The 13,922-nt window shown below is 58.3% G+C and overlaps 1 protein-coding gene across 2 annotated transcripts in view; it reads left to right on the top strand.

The window, feature by feature from the left end:
* Positions 1-13,922, top strand: part of MACROD1 (mono-ADP ribosylhydrolase 1) — a 152,356-nt gene that overhangs the window by 123,455 nt on the left and 14,979 nt on the right. The gene's annotated exons all lie outside the window — the stretch shown is intronic.

The raw sequence follows: 13,922 nt of genomic DNA, 5'->3' as shown, positions 1-13,922 counted from the left end.
AGCTGAAGCCACTGAAGATGGGGGTGGAGCAATGAGAATCTGCACACGGGGTGCCCTGAGCCTGGGGTCCTCCCCCTGAGTCCTGGTGGAGCAGAGCTGGGGTCCAGGGCTGGGGTTGGGTGGGGTCACGCAAGGCCCCTCCGCCTGCCTGGCCCAGGGGCAGCCAGGCCTGGCAGGTTCTGAGCTAAGGACACTTCTGAGACTGGGTGCTGGGAGGAGCCGCAGACGAGGGGTGGGGAAGGAGGGGGAGGGCCCAGTGACGGTGGGGGGATGGGGTTGCCCAGCAACCACCACGCTGCCTCTGCGAGGAGGGATCCTTAAAGAGCTGAGCAGAAAAGGCTGGGCTTGGAGGGGCGGAGGCACAGCCTCGCGTACCAATGGCTGCCTGCCCCCCCCCCCCCCCCCCCCGCCTCCCCCTCGAGGACCTGAGGCAGCTGGGCCTGGAACCACTGGGGTCCTATCTTGTCCTCACAGGACACAACCTGGGAGGGAGCAAGAAGGCCGCCCTGAGGCCCTCGGGTCAAGGGACACCCTGGGCTCCCGGACCGCAGGGCCTGGGACAGGAGGGAGCTGGGACTCCTCAGGACCACCCCTGGCCCTGCCGCCAAAGGAGCTCTAGTTTTAGACCCAGATGAAACCGCCTCTTCCCAGCTGAGTGACCTTGAATGGGCCACCTCCCCAACCGCGTGTCCTGAGAGTCCCAGGGGGCCAGCTGCAGGACTGTCAGCCAGGGGCTGCCCAGAGAAGGCGGGCCTGACAAGGCTGTGTCTGGTGGGTGGAGTTTTTAAGGAAGTCCTTCCTGGTGTCTAACTTAAATTCCCTGCGCAGCAAAGGCTGGCCGCCTTTCCTCTGTCTTTTTTTTTTTAAAAATAAATTTATTTATTTTTTATTTTTAGCTGCGTTGGGTCTTTGTTGCTGTGCGCGGGCTTTCTCTAGTTGCGGCGAGCAGGGGCTGCTCTTCGTTGTGGCGCACGGGCTTCTCACTGCGGTGGCTTCTCTTGTTGCGGAGCACGGGCTCTAGGCACGCGGGCCTTCAATAGTTGTGACACGTGGGCCCAGTAGTTGTGGCTCGCGGGCTCTAGAGCGCAGGCTCAGTAGTTGTGGCGCATGGGCTTAGCTGCTCCGCGGCATGTGGGATCTTCCCGGACCAGGGCTCGAACCCGTGCCCCCTGCATTGGCAGGCGGATTCTTAACCATTGCGCCCCAGGGAAGCCCCTTTCCTCTGTCTTTATCGGAAGAAGGGAATGTCTCTTTGGTCTCAGTACCACACCTCATGTTCCAAAAGCAACAACTGGCGTGAGGATTCAGCTGTGTGGTCTTCTTCTAGTTCCTTTCCTTTTAGGGCCTCGGTTTCCCTGTCTATACACAGAGGGGCTGGACTAGATCAAGGTGTGCCTCGCTGGGAGGCACCTCTGGACTTCTGCTGCCCTCTCAAAATCACTGGGAGAGCTCCCTCCCGGCTTCCTGCAGTGGTGGAAGACAGTGGGGGCGGGGGCATCAAGGGGGCCAGAGCCCTGCCATTTCCTCACACCAAGGTGCTCCTTCCATCGACTGGATAGAGCCACATTTGGAAGCCAATCCGATGCCCGATCCAATCCTGTCTCCCATGGTCCTCTAATTGGCCCCTGCGGGTTTAGCATCGCCTCTCTTCCTGGCCCTCCATCAACCCATCCTCGGCCACCACCGTCCCTCCAGCCCCTACTTCCAGGTCCACTCCCTTCAATTTGCTCCCCCTCGGCTCTGAGGAGCTGCCTTCTGAAGTGCAAGCCTGACCCTGCCTCTCCCTCACTCTAGCACCTGCCATAGCTCCCCACGGCCGTGGGAGAAGGCTCAGGGCCCCACGGGCCTGGCTACCCCTCTGCCCTCAACTCGGGCTCACTCCCCTCTGGACATTTCAACCAGATGGAGCTTAATCCACATCTGTTGAATGAATGAATGTCACTGAGAGCAGAGCTTCAGTGCCGGCCGTGCTGGCCTCCGGAGCACAGGAATGACCAAAGCAGACCAGGCCCTCTTCCACAGGCTGCCATGCTGGTAATAAACCAGCAAATAAATGAGAGGACGAGATCACTACAGGACCATGACGTGGCCTCTGAAGGAAATAAACAGGGTGATGGGGAACAGGGTGGAAGGCACTTCCGGGGAGGACTTTCAGTGGAGGTGACATTTTCATTGAAGACCTGAAGGATGAACAGGAGACAGTTTGGAAAGAGATGGAAGAAGAGTGTGCCAGGCAGAGGGAGCAGTATGTGCAAAGGCCCTGGGGCATGAAAGAGCCAGACCTATCTGAGGAAGAGAAAGTCCAGGAAAAAAAAAAAGAAGTCCAGGAAACTGGGGAGAATGGAGCGTGTCATGCAGCCAGGCGTTTGTGGAGGGGAGTATGGATTTTATTCTAAGTGTAATAGGAAGCTCTTTGAGAGTTTTAGGCAGGGAAGTGACATGATTTAATTTATATTTTAAAACGATCATCTGAACAACCACTTTGGAGAACAATTTGGCAATAACTAGTAGAGTTAAAGATGTGCATATACCACAACCAGCAGTCTCACTGCCAGGCGTATAAGAGACAAATTCCAGCACATGGGTTCACGGGCCGTGTGCAAGATGCTACTGCAGCTGGGTTTGCAAGAGACAAAACTGGGCACACTTGACTGATGGTCAGTGGGAGGACGGGTGGAAGAGTGTGGGACAGTCCCAGCCTGGAATATTACATAGCGGTGAAAGCAGACGGACCAGAGCAGCCTGGGCCTGCCGGGATAAGCCTCCCAAGCCCCACCGCAAAGGGTAGCAGCCAATCCCAGGAGTTCCACTTTATATGAAACTAAGACGCGATGGGCTTCCTTGGTGGCACAGTGGTTGAGAGTCCGCCTGCCAAATGCAGGAGACACGGGTTCGAGCCCTGGTCCGGGAAGATCCCACATGCCGCGGAGCAACTGAGCCCGTGTGCCACAACTACTAAAGCCCGCATGTCTAGAGCCCCTGCTCCACCACAAGAGAAGCCACCGCAATGAGAAGCCCGCGCACCACAACAAAGAGTAGCCCCGCTCACCGCAAGTAGAGAAAGCCCGCGTGCAGCAATGAAGACCCAGCGCGGTCAAAAATTAATTAATTAAATAAATACACACAAAAAAATTAAAACACGAATACCTGGGTAATAGCCTGTTGAGGGGTATACATAGTAAAACTCTAAAGAAAATACATGCCCGATTCAGGGTGGTGGGTTCCTCTGTGGGGGAGGGGAGGGCTTCAGCTCTTCTATGACATTTTATTTTGAGGGCTGTTGGTAGGTCAAGGGGCCGTGTGTGTGTGTGTGTGTGTGTGTGTGTGTGTGTGTGTTCAATAGCAAAGGAGCCCCGGTTGCTGAATAGGACAGAGTGGAAGGTGAGGGCCAGCAGAGGAGCTGCCCAGGTGGGAGAAGATGGTGGTTGGACCTCATGGGGAAGTTAGAAATGCAGCCCCAGACCTGCCCTGCTGTTCAGAACCTGCACTTTCCTCCTCCCAGACCGTCATTTATTTTCTGCTCCATTAGCCCGGTTCTCTCCTTTCAGGAAGCTCAGAGAGGGCAAGGGGCTGCCTGGCATCACCCAGCAAGCCGGGGGTAGAGGAACCTGTGACCCTTCCTTAGGGGTCGGGGGCCTCTCCAGCTGGGGCTGAGCAGGGGGTCAAGGCTACCTGCGGGACACACCCACACCACCCCGGGAGCAGTGGACGAGCAGCCTCTCCAGGCCCCTCCCCCAGAAAATATCCCCCTCGTCGTCCACTTTTCCACCCGCCAGGGCTCCCTTGGGCCCCAGCCCCTCGTTCCTGCGTGGCTGGAGACTCTGCCTGCCCGGCTGGCTGGGGCCCAAGTCATCTCTTGGTAATTGGGTTTCAGGGATGTTTGTGGTTATGCTAATGGGGGTACGCTGAGCGCTGGGACCCCTGGCTCCTGGGGGAGGGGAGGCCCAGGCAGCAGCCAGGGTCCCACAGCACTGCAGACTCAGCACTGCCTCAGAAATCGGACGGCCGGATTCAAAGCCTGGCTCCCTTGAGCAAGTCATGCAACCTGTCTGAGCCTCTACTTCCTCATCTGTAAAGTGAGAAAAATAATAGTACCTGTCATTAGGCTCTCCAGGGAGGGAAGGGTAAAATGAAAGAATCCACTGAAAATACTTGGCCCAATGCCTGGCACAAAGAACTTGCTCGATAAATGTGTTATTAACTATTTTTTGTTTTTGTTTAAAGTCTAAAAGTTCCTCCAGGAAAATGTGAACGGGGGCTAGCCAAATCTGTGCAATGAGCTAATGGGTGACTCACTTTTCCTTTGCTTTTTATGTATATTATCCAATTTGGGGCAATGAACATGAATTTCTTGCAAAACAAAATACCAATATGTGGAAGGTGTCCAGGGGGCTTGGAGAATGGGATCCAAGAGTTTGGGGTCCAGCTTGGGGACCACCAGCTGGGAGGCTGGGTCTCCAGGGGCAGAGCCCAAGGAACCCAGGCAGGAGGGGACAAAGGAGGGGCCTAGGCCAGCAGGAACCGCAGCCAAGTCACCTGCTTTGAGCTTAAATGGCTGACTGGGCAGCTTTTGTAGGGAGAGGCATGGGGGTGGGATGCCCGGGGTAGACCAGGGAGGGGACTGCAGAACCAGAATGGACATGCGTGAAGGGGCAGGAGTGAGGGAGGCCCATCTGAGGTTCAGGACAGCCGAGGAAGGGGGGGCCTGGCACAGGGCCAGTGGGAAGGAGGAGGCCGAGGGGGAGACTCTGGAAGAGGGAGCCCAGCTGGGCACAACTCCCAACAGATTTGGAGAATCTCAGGGCTCTGCTCAGAGAAGATGGAGTGAGGAGCTCGGTCCTGGAGGCAAAAGAGCCAAATCTGGCTGAGCAGGATGCTGAGTGGTCCAGGCTAGAGTCAGATCAATGGGATTGAAATTCTATCTCCACCACCCTCACTGTGTGGCCTCGGGCCAGGCACTTATCTGAGCCTCAGTCTCTCCATCTATAAAATGGAGCGGTGCATCCAGTAAGGTCCTCATGGCTCTCCCTGGGAGGCTGGTGAACAAACCTTGATGAGAAGAAGCTGCTGTCATTATTATTGTTGTTATTATTATTAATGCAGCCTGTCAGCAGGCTGATCTCACCCTTCTCCCTGGCTGACTGGGAAGAGCTGGGGACCCCAGCTCCTGCACCCAATGCCGTCACGAAGCTCTATGACGCCGTAACAGTTTTTTTGTTTTTTTGGTATTTTTTGCGGTACGCGGGCCTCTCACTGCTGTGGCCTCTCCCCGTTGTGGAGCACAGGCTCCGGATGCGCAGGCTCAGCGGCCATGGCTCACGGGCCCAGCCGCTCCGCGGCATGTGGGATCTTCCCGGACCGGGGCACGAACCCGCGTCCCCTGCATCGGCAGGCGGACTCTCAACCACTGTGCCACCAGGGAAGCCCTGCCGTAACAGTTTTAGAGGCATTTTAAACTTTATCATCCATGCCCCAAAGGCCTTCACTTAACTGACCTCCCCACCCCACAGATGAGGAAACTCAGGCCCCAGGGAGTGGAACAGCTGGCCCAGGGTCACAGCTGAGGGTTACAGGACCAGACCTTGCAAAGCACGAGGACGTTGGCTCCTCCGATAAGGGCTGTGGCCTTGGGCAAGTCACTTTGCCTCTCTAGGCCTCAGTTTCCCCGTCTGTAAACAGGGCGGGAAGGGGTGTGTGTACACACGTGTACACATGTTGAGCTGATCAGCAGAGGTCTGATAGCCTGGTGCCGATAAGTGTGAGTCCCTTGCCCCCTGTGAGGGCCCCCCAAGCCTGGGGAATGTCTAGTTAAGCCTCACACTTTCCACCAGGCAGCCTCACCTCACAGGACAGTGACCTTGGCCTGGGGGACAGAGCTTGTCAAACGCGGCAACTGCTCTGGCAGCTCGAGATGCCTTTGAAGCCTCTTGTTTTCTCTTCAGAAATTAAGCACATTTCACATTTTATTCCATCTGTGGGACGTTTCTAATCTAAAGCATGTTTTAAACGGCTCGCCCTCAAGTAATGTGGACACCCACTGCAGGCCTGTGGGAACTCGGGGAGGAAACGGTGAGGACTTCATGGGAACAAAGCCCACTCCCCCAAACCCCCCGTGGGGCTGGGGCCACCATTCCATTCCATCGCGCGGGCCGTCAGTCAGTCGTCGCCTCATAGGTGCCGGGCGCTGTGCTACATTCTGGGACACAGGGGAGCAGTGGGGGCTCGGCCAGGCAGAGGCAGGCCAGGAATGGGGCAGGTGCAGTGGAATGGTAGGGGCTGTTTGGGGATGCACAGACACTGGGGGAGAACCAAGGAGGAGGTCTGGGAAGGGATCACCTGGAAAGTGCAGTAGCCCCCTGGTCCCCCTCCTGCCCCCTTTGCCCTCTGACCTTCTCTCCTGCTTCTCTCCCCGACTCACTCTGCCTCAGCCACAGTGGCTCCTGGCTGTGCTTCAAACCCACCAGGCGGGCTCCTGCCTCAGGGCCTTTGCACAGGCCAGCCCCTGCCTGGCCTGTGCTCCTCACAAGTAGCTTCCTTTTCCGCGGGTCCTCGACTCCTTCTAGGTGAGCCCCTACCCACCTGCCTGCCACTCTCTCCTCCCTTCTATCCACTTCACAGCCTCGGGTGCTAATGGTAATTCTTGTTCAAGTTTATCTGGCTGTTTCTGGACTGTCTCCCTGCCTGATGATGAGATCTGTGCCAGCAGGGCCTTGCTGGTCTGTGTCGCAGAGCCTGGCACATGCAGGGGTTGGATGCGCCTTTGTCAAATGATAGAAAGCTGAGATCTGGCCTTACAGGGGAGGGTGGAGGAAAGGGGCTAGGGAGAGGGGCGGGGTGATTTGGGGGAGCAGTCCCCCACCCCAAGCCTGGCTGGCAGCCTCTCAGGCCTCGGAGGCCAGGATGAGGCCACGTGGCAGCCGCAGCCTCCGGAAACACCCGCAGGGGTTGTGCCTGCTGCGCAGTCACTGCTGTGCCCGCTCACCCAGCTTCTCCCTGGCCCAGTAACCTGCTCAGCGCTTTCCTCGGGTCACCGAGTCTCCTCTGTGGTGGCCCACACGGCCCACTGCCCCCTCCTTGGCACTCCCCCACCCGGGCTGGAGGAGTTAGTCCCTGCCGGGGAGAAGCCTAGGCAGCTCCTACAACACCTCCTGTCACTGCCCTTGAACCAGTCCTGTCACCTGCATGGCCCCCACCCCAGATCCTGCCTCTTAGGGCGCCCCCGGGTGGGCTCTTCTGTGAGGCCTGGTGGATGAGAGCCTCTCCTTCAGAGCCAGGGGACCCCGTGCGGCCTGGCTGAGTGACTCTGGGCACAGTCGTAACCTGTCAGGTTTGTTCAGTGTATTGTTAGTGGGTGCCTGCTGTGTACTGGGCTCTGTGCTGGGCGCTGGGGACGGGCTGTGGATGAGACACTCAGGGCTGGGGGGGTAGGGTAGCAAAGTAGACGCTCACCTGGGAGGTGAGGATGCTGGAGGCAGTGATTCATGGCCCGTGGTAGGGTGTAGCGGGAGACCAGCTCCAGACACTGCTGGCTCTCAGGGCCGGAGATGGTGAGAGTCTCCTCCAGGCAGGGGACCAGCCCATGCAAAGGCCCTGGGACCGGAGGAAATGGGGCAAGTCTGAGGACCTGGAGTGTGGCTGAGGGATAGATGGGGGGGAGAGAGGACAGAGATAAGGTGATGAGTCAGCAGGGTCCTGGGCCTGGGGTATGGGGGCAGCTTGTTCTTTATCCTGAGAGCAAAAGGGGGCTTTGGACCTTTAACCAGGAAGCTGGGGGTAACATAGGAGATGTTCATATTTGCATAGTGAGAAGATCCTTCTCCATGGCTCGGCTCTGTCATCTGTAAAATGGGTTAGTAATAGTGTCTTCCACACAAGGTCAGGATTAAATGAGCTCATGCAAGTACAGGGCTTACCTGGCCCAGGCCCAGGCCCTTCTGCCACTGTGGGCCCTTCCTCTACAAAAATAAAAGTTAATTGTATGACTTTGTTGGCATAAAGACAAATTTCTTAACATTTTATATATATTATATATTTGATATATACTTAAAATTATATATAACTTTTGTTTTCAACCTAAAAGTTCACTTTTTCTTCTGATTTTAAAAGAAATTAGGGACTTCCCTGGTGGCACAGTGGTTAAGACTCCACGCTCCCCATTCAGGGGGCCGAGGTGCAATCCTTGGTCAAGGAACTAGATCCCACATGCGTGCTGCAACTAAGAGTTTGCATGCCTCAACTAAGAGTCTGCATGCTGCAACTAAGAAGTCCACATGCCGCAACTATGAGTTCACATGCCTCAACTAAGGAGTCCATGTGCCGCAACAAAGGAGTGGGCGAGCCACAACTAAGGAGCCCACCTGCCACAACTAAGACCTGGCACAACCAAATAAATAAATAAATATAAAAAATAAAATAAAAAGCACAAAAATACATACATACATAAAAAGAAATAAATAAAAGAAATAACGTTTTCATGGTCCCTAAAAGTATTATGGGCCCCAGGTACGTGCCTACTACTCCCTGCCTGGGCCCTCAAAGTGGGGGCTACTCTTCTGTTTAGGTGCTGCCTGGCAGGGCAGGAGGGGGCGTGCAGTGGGAGCAACCAGAAAAGGAAGAGGAGGGAATTCCCCGGCAGTCCAGTGGTTAGGACTCAGTGCTCTCACTGCCAACGGCCGGGGTTCGATCCCTGGTCGGGAACTAAGATCCCGCATGCTGTGAGGGTGTGGCCCCAAAAGAAAAGAAGAGGAAGCTGTATCTGTGTGTCCCCCTCCCCTCCGCCCTCTCCCCTCACCTCCCCCTCCCTCCATCCCTGTTCTGCTGCTGCCCTGGTTCAACCACATTCTGGCCCCTTCGATCCTCCCTGGGCCTGTGGAGAGTCAGGCAAAGCTGACCTTGTCCTTCCCCAGCATAGGCACCCCTGTGGCCCCCCGACCAGGGAAATGCTCAGACTTATTTCCCTGCATGTCCTTCCTTCCCTCCAAGGTGTGCTGCCGCCTCCTCTGTGAAGCCCCCAGACTCCAGGCTGCTCCAGCTCTGGTACCTTCCTCACCTGGACATTTACACACTCTCCTCGACTCAACTTGGGTACCCTTGGTGGCCCCTGGCACACAGTTGGCACCCAAGTAAAATTTTTTTTTATCAGTTGTATATTACATCCCTAGTACTTATTTTTTTTAAACAAACTTTTTTTAATTTATTCATTTAGTTTTGGCTGCGTTGGGTCTTCATTGCTGCACGCGGGCTTTCTCTAGTTGCAGTTAGCAGGGCTACTCTTCATTGCGGTGCGCGGGCTTCTCATTGCGGTGGCTTCTCTTGTTGCAGAGCGTGGGCTTTAGGCACGCGGGCTTCAGTAGTTGTGGCAGGTGGGCTCAGTAGTTGTGGCTGGTGGGCTCCAGAGCGCAGGCTCAGTAGTTGTGGTGCAGGGGCTTAGTTGCTCCACAGCATGTGGGATCTTCCTGGAACACGGCTTGAACCCGTGTCCCCTGCATTGGCAGGCGGATTCTTATCCACTGCACCACCAGGGAAGTCCCCCTAGTACTTATTTATCTTTATTTATTTATTTATTTATTTTTGGCTGCGTTGGGTCTTCATTGCAGTGCACGGGCTTCTCATTGTGGTGGCTTCTCTTGTTGCGGAGCACGGGCTCTAGGGTGCATGGGCTTCAGTAGTTGTGGTATGTGGGCTCAGTAGTTATGGTGCACAGGCTTAGTTGCTCCGTGGCGTGTGGGATCTTCCCGGACCAGGGATCGAACCCATGTCCCCTGCATTGGCAGGCAGATTCTTAACCACTGAGCCACCAGGGGAGTCCCCAATTAAAATGTTTTGTGCAGAGAGTGACAGAGGGGCCTCTGGGTCCCCTGAAGTGACAGTGGCCAAGCACTCCGGGTCTGGCCCTCTCCCTTTCACCAGGCAGTGGCCACATTCCAGCCCCTGAACTGGGCTGGGAGCTGGGGCACAAACTGGGAAGCGGCTCTCCCCCACCCACAGGACAACAGGTGCTGGGAGTCGGGGGAGGGGCTTCCCCCCCAGGTGCCCCAGGCCTGAAAAGGTGCGGAGTAGGCAAAGGAGAAATGGGGGTGGGGGACTGCACTGCATGAGCAGCAGTGCGGGGGCAGGGAAGGGCTGGCAGAGGCCTTCTCACAGGGGCCTGGGATACCTGTGAGAGGCGGGGAGCGATGCCCCTTCTTCCCAGGGGCCTGGGATACCTGTGAGAGGCGGGGAGCGATGCCCCCAGCACACCCCAGCCCCAGCCCCTGGCCTGGTGGGCTGCTGTCAGCGGACAGAGGATTTGGCAGTGACTGGGGTGGACCTCATTTCCACCCCAAGGTCACAGGCGCAGCACTGAGGCTCCTAGCCAGTTAATCGTGTCCAACAGAGCACGGCACAGGCACGTCCACGGGCAGGGGCCGCGGCAGGGCTGGACCACCTCGCCCTGCGTGGGGGCCGACAAGCCAACTCAGATGGCAGGCGTGGACCAGGCATCTCACAGCCCCGGAGGCGCACGCTCTGGCCCAGGAGCCTATGCCCGCCACAAAGCCAGAACAAGCCTCAAGCCCCGCTCACCCTAGGGCCAGGCATGGGTCCCCCCTCACAGGCTTGATGACCCTGCTTTGCTGGGGCAGGTTTGGGTCCTTTGGGTGGGGCTGTGTTACAGACTCTGGTTTGGACCTGAGGTCCAGTGATAGTCCACGTCTTGCTCGCCCATCACCCCGCCTCAGCAAGGAGGCCCTTTCCGACAGAGGGAGGGTGCAGGGGTTAAGAAAATGGGTGTGGGGCTTCCCTGGTGGCACAGTGGTTGAGAGTCCGCCTGCCGATGCAGGAGACACGGGTTCGTGCCCCGGTCCGGGAAGATCCCACATGCTGCGGAGCGGCTGGGCCCGTGAGCCATGGCCGCTGAGCCTGCACGTCCGGAGCCTGTGCTCCACAACGGGAGAGGCCACAACAGTGAGAGGCCCGCGTACCACAAAAAAAAAAAAAAAAAGAAAGAAAATGGGTGTGACAACCAGCCCTCCTGGTTCAAACCCCTCTCCTCCCCTCACCAGTCAGGCCGTGAGCCTCAGTTTCCTCATTGGAAAAATGGACGAATGACCAGTTGTGATTCAGAGCCTCAAACCAAACTGAGGGGAGCATGGGGGAGGCGGGGGCAGAAAGGGGAGGAGCGTGCGGGTGAGGTGAGGTGGGAAGGGCCAGCCCGGGCTGGGGAGCAGGAAGGCCTGAAACTGCCCTGCTTTGGATGGGAGGCTGGGCGGTACACCCAGGGGACCGCCTGTGGTATCTTTGGTACTGCTCCCCATTTTCCATGTTCCCCCCCAAGCCTCCAGGCCATCCTCCCAACTGTGAGTGCCTCGGGCAGCCCTACGGGGGCACCATGTGGCCAGGTGTCCAGGCCCCTGGGGAGAGGGCCAAACAGGGGCCTAAGGGAAAGAGGAGCAGGAGAACGGGCTCTAGACCACCAGATTGCAGCCCTTCCCCCTGAGCCCCACCAGGGGGCTGCCGGGCATGGTGGGCTCGGGGAAGGGGACACTGCAGACCGGCCTCCTGGTATACCTGCTGAACTTGGGGACAGGCTGGTGACCAGGTCCTCTGTGCAGCTTGAGTCTGAGCCCCCAGTGCTGGGCCACACCTCCCTCTCCCACCTGTGGCAGGTAATGCCACCTGGCTACCTGGTCCCCCCTTCCCCCAGCTCAGCCTCTGCCCCAGGCTCACCTCCCTCCTCAGCCCCTGGATGAGACATCGGGCCAATCCACCCCAGTCCCCTCACCCGGGCAGGGCCACACTCGGTGGGGTTTAGGGGGTGCAGGGCAGGTGGCTGTTGGCATCTCCTTCCAAAGGGACCTGCAAAACAGCAGGTTGGAGCCCCTCCCCTCCCGCCCCTTTGAGGCTCGCTGCCAGTGCGTTTGACACTGAGCTCTCCACCAGCGGGAGCCGGCTCATTTGCGGCCGGTGTTAATTAAGAGAGAGAGGTGATGGGGGGAGGCAGGGAAGGGCCGTGGAGGGCAGCTTCCGACAGCCGCCAGGACTGCCGTGGGAGCCAAGGGGGCCGGGAGCTGGACCCACGCCGACCTAAGATGCCTGGGTCTCCCGCGCTGGCTCCAGGGCAGAGCTCTCCAGACGTCCGACCCCTCATCTTTGCAGCCAACCTGCTGGGGTGGGAGGAGGGTCAAGAGTGCATCCGAGGGGCCTACTGTGTGCTCTGCCTGATGTGGAGAAGGCGGGCCCCAGCCCTGGGGGGCGGGGGGCAGGGGAAGCCTCCCTCCAACAGTCCCTCGGCAGTCTGCTTCGAGGTTGGCCTGCTTTGTGGCTTGGCTTTGGAGTCAGACAGACCCCGTTCCAATCCTGCTGCCGCGCAGCTCAACCTCTGAGCTTTGGTTTTCTTACCTGTAAAGGGGGAGCAATGGCACTGCCCTTGTGGCTTTGTTATGACAGTAAATGGGGTCAGTCTGTGCCCGGCAAACAGCCTCCCTCAGTCATTGGCGACGTGCCCAGCCCCCAGCGGCCTGCCATGTCTGCTGGGTGTCCCGCGCGGTCCACCTCCTGCTCGCGCTGTCCCCCGGGGCTCCAGCTCTGGCTGCCTCCGCTGCCTGCTCAGCCCGCCTCCGCCCACATTCCCCGCGGCCCCCCAGCTCCGCTCTGGGAGCGCCCAGCCGCTCCTCGCCTCTCCATCTTAATTAGCTGCTTGTATTAATCTTGCAAGTAACGTGGCAACTTGCAGCCCTGGGTTTTCGGGCTGTGGAATTAATTATTCCCCAAGCGAAGAGCTGTCAGCTCTGGGAGACCAGCCACTCAGAGCCACCTGACACCGCTTAGCAGCGTCCACAGCCTCCGCAGAGCAACCCGGGGCCTACGGCCGGGCCAGCTTGGAAATGGCCCCCATTCCTGGCCTGGGCTCTTTTCCATGTCCCCCTCTTACAGAGGGGCTGCAACAGGACCTGGGAAGGCAGGGAGGGATGCCACAGCGGTGTCGGAGCTGAAGGCCCCGCCTGGGAGCCAGGACCCCTGGGGCCAGAGGGGCTGAGGCACGGCTGACCATCTCCCCACCGGGCGACACCTGGGCCTGGGGAACGCACCTGCCCTGTCTCGCCCATCACTTGCACTCATTAGCATCAGTGCTTCACACAAGGCAGCTGTGTGGCCGGAAGCTGGAGCCCAGGCTGGGAGGGGGCGCTGACCCGCACAGCCCTCACATTCTGACGGAGAGGCTGCCAGCCTCACTTTGCCCCTGCGTCGACCCCGTGGGGGGCTGGAGAGGGCAGCTGGCCAGGCAGAGCGAGGCGGACGGGGCAGCCGCGGCAGCTGGCGGTCCAGCTCTGGTCGAGGGTGCGGGGCACCAGGGGCCGGTGCAGCTGAGGAGCTCTCTCTCTTCCTTGACCTTCACAAGTCACCCATCTGTTCCAGTCCGGTTCCAGTCCCAGTGCCCTGGGCCCTTCCTGCGCTGCCCTGGGTGGGGTCCTGACCTCGCACGTGAGTGCTGTTGTCCGTGAGGCTCCCAGCCGTGGTTCATAATCCTCACCCCCCGGCGGCACTTTCCAGGGCTGCAGCGATGCAGTTTGCTTCTAGTGGCTGCAGCTGTGTCTCCCACAGTCTGTGAGCTCCACATCTCTGCACCAGGCCTGGCACAGGGGGGCTCGGGAGACCCTGTGGGAAGAAGGAATGAGTGAGGGACTTCCCTGGCAGTCCAGTGGTTAAGACTCAGTGCTCCCAATGCAGGGAATGCGGGTTCGATCCCTGGTCGGGGAACTTAGATCCCGCATGCTGCACTGTGCAGCCCCCCCCCAAAAAAAAGGAAGAAAGAACGAGTGAATGAAGGATACATGCGGCCAAGGGTCGTCTGCCACTCTAGAGCTCACATGCAGCTGCTTCCGGGGTGAGCGGACCCGACCCTCTGCCTCCCAATCCCACCGCAGTACCAGCCCCAGGCCCAT

Source organism: Grampus griseus, assembly GCF_964374135.1.
Source record: "Grampus griseus genome assembly, chromosome: 8".
In the NCBI taxonomy this organism is placed as follows: domain Eukaryota; kingdom Metazoa; phylum Chordata; class Mammalia; order Artiodactyla; family Delphinidae; genus Grampus; species Grampus griseus.
This window is presented reverse-complemented; position numbering and strand designations above follow the sequence as displayed.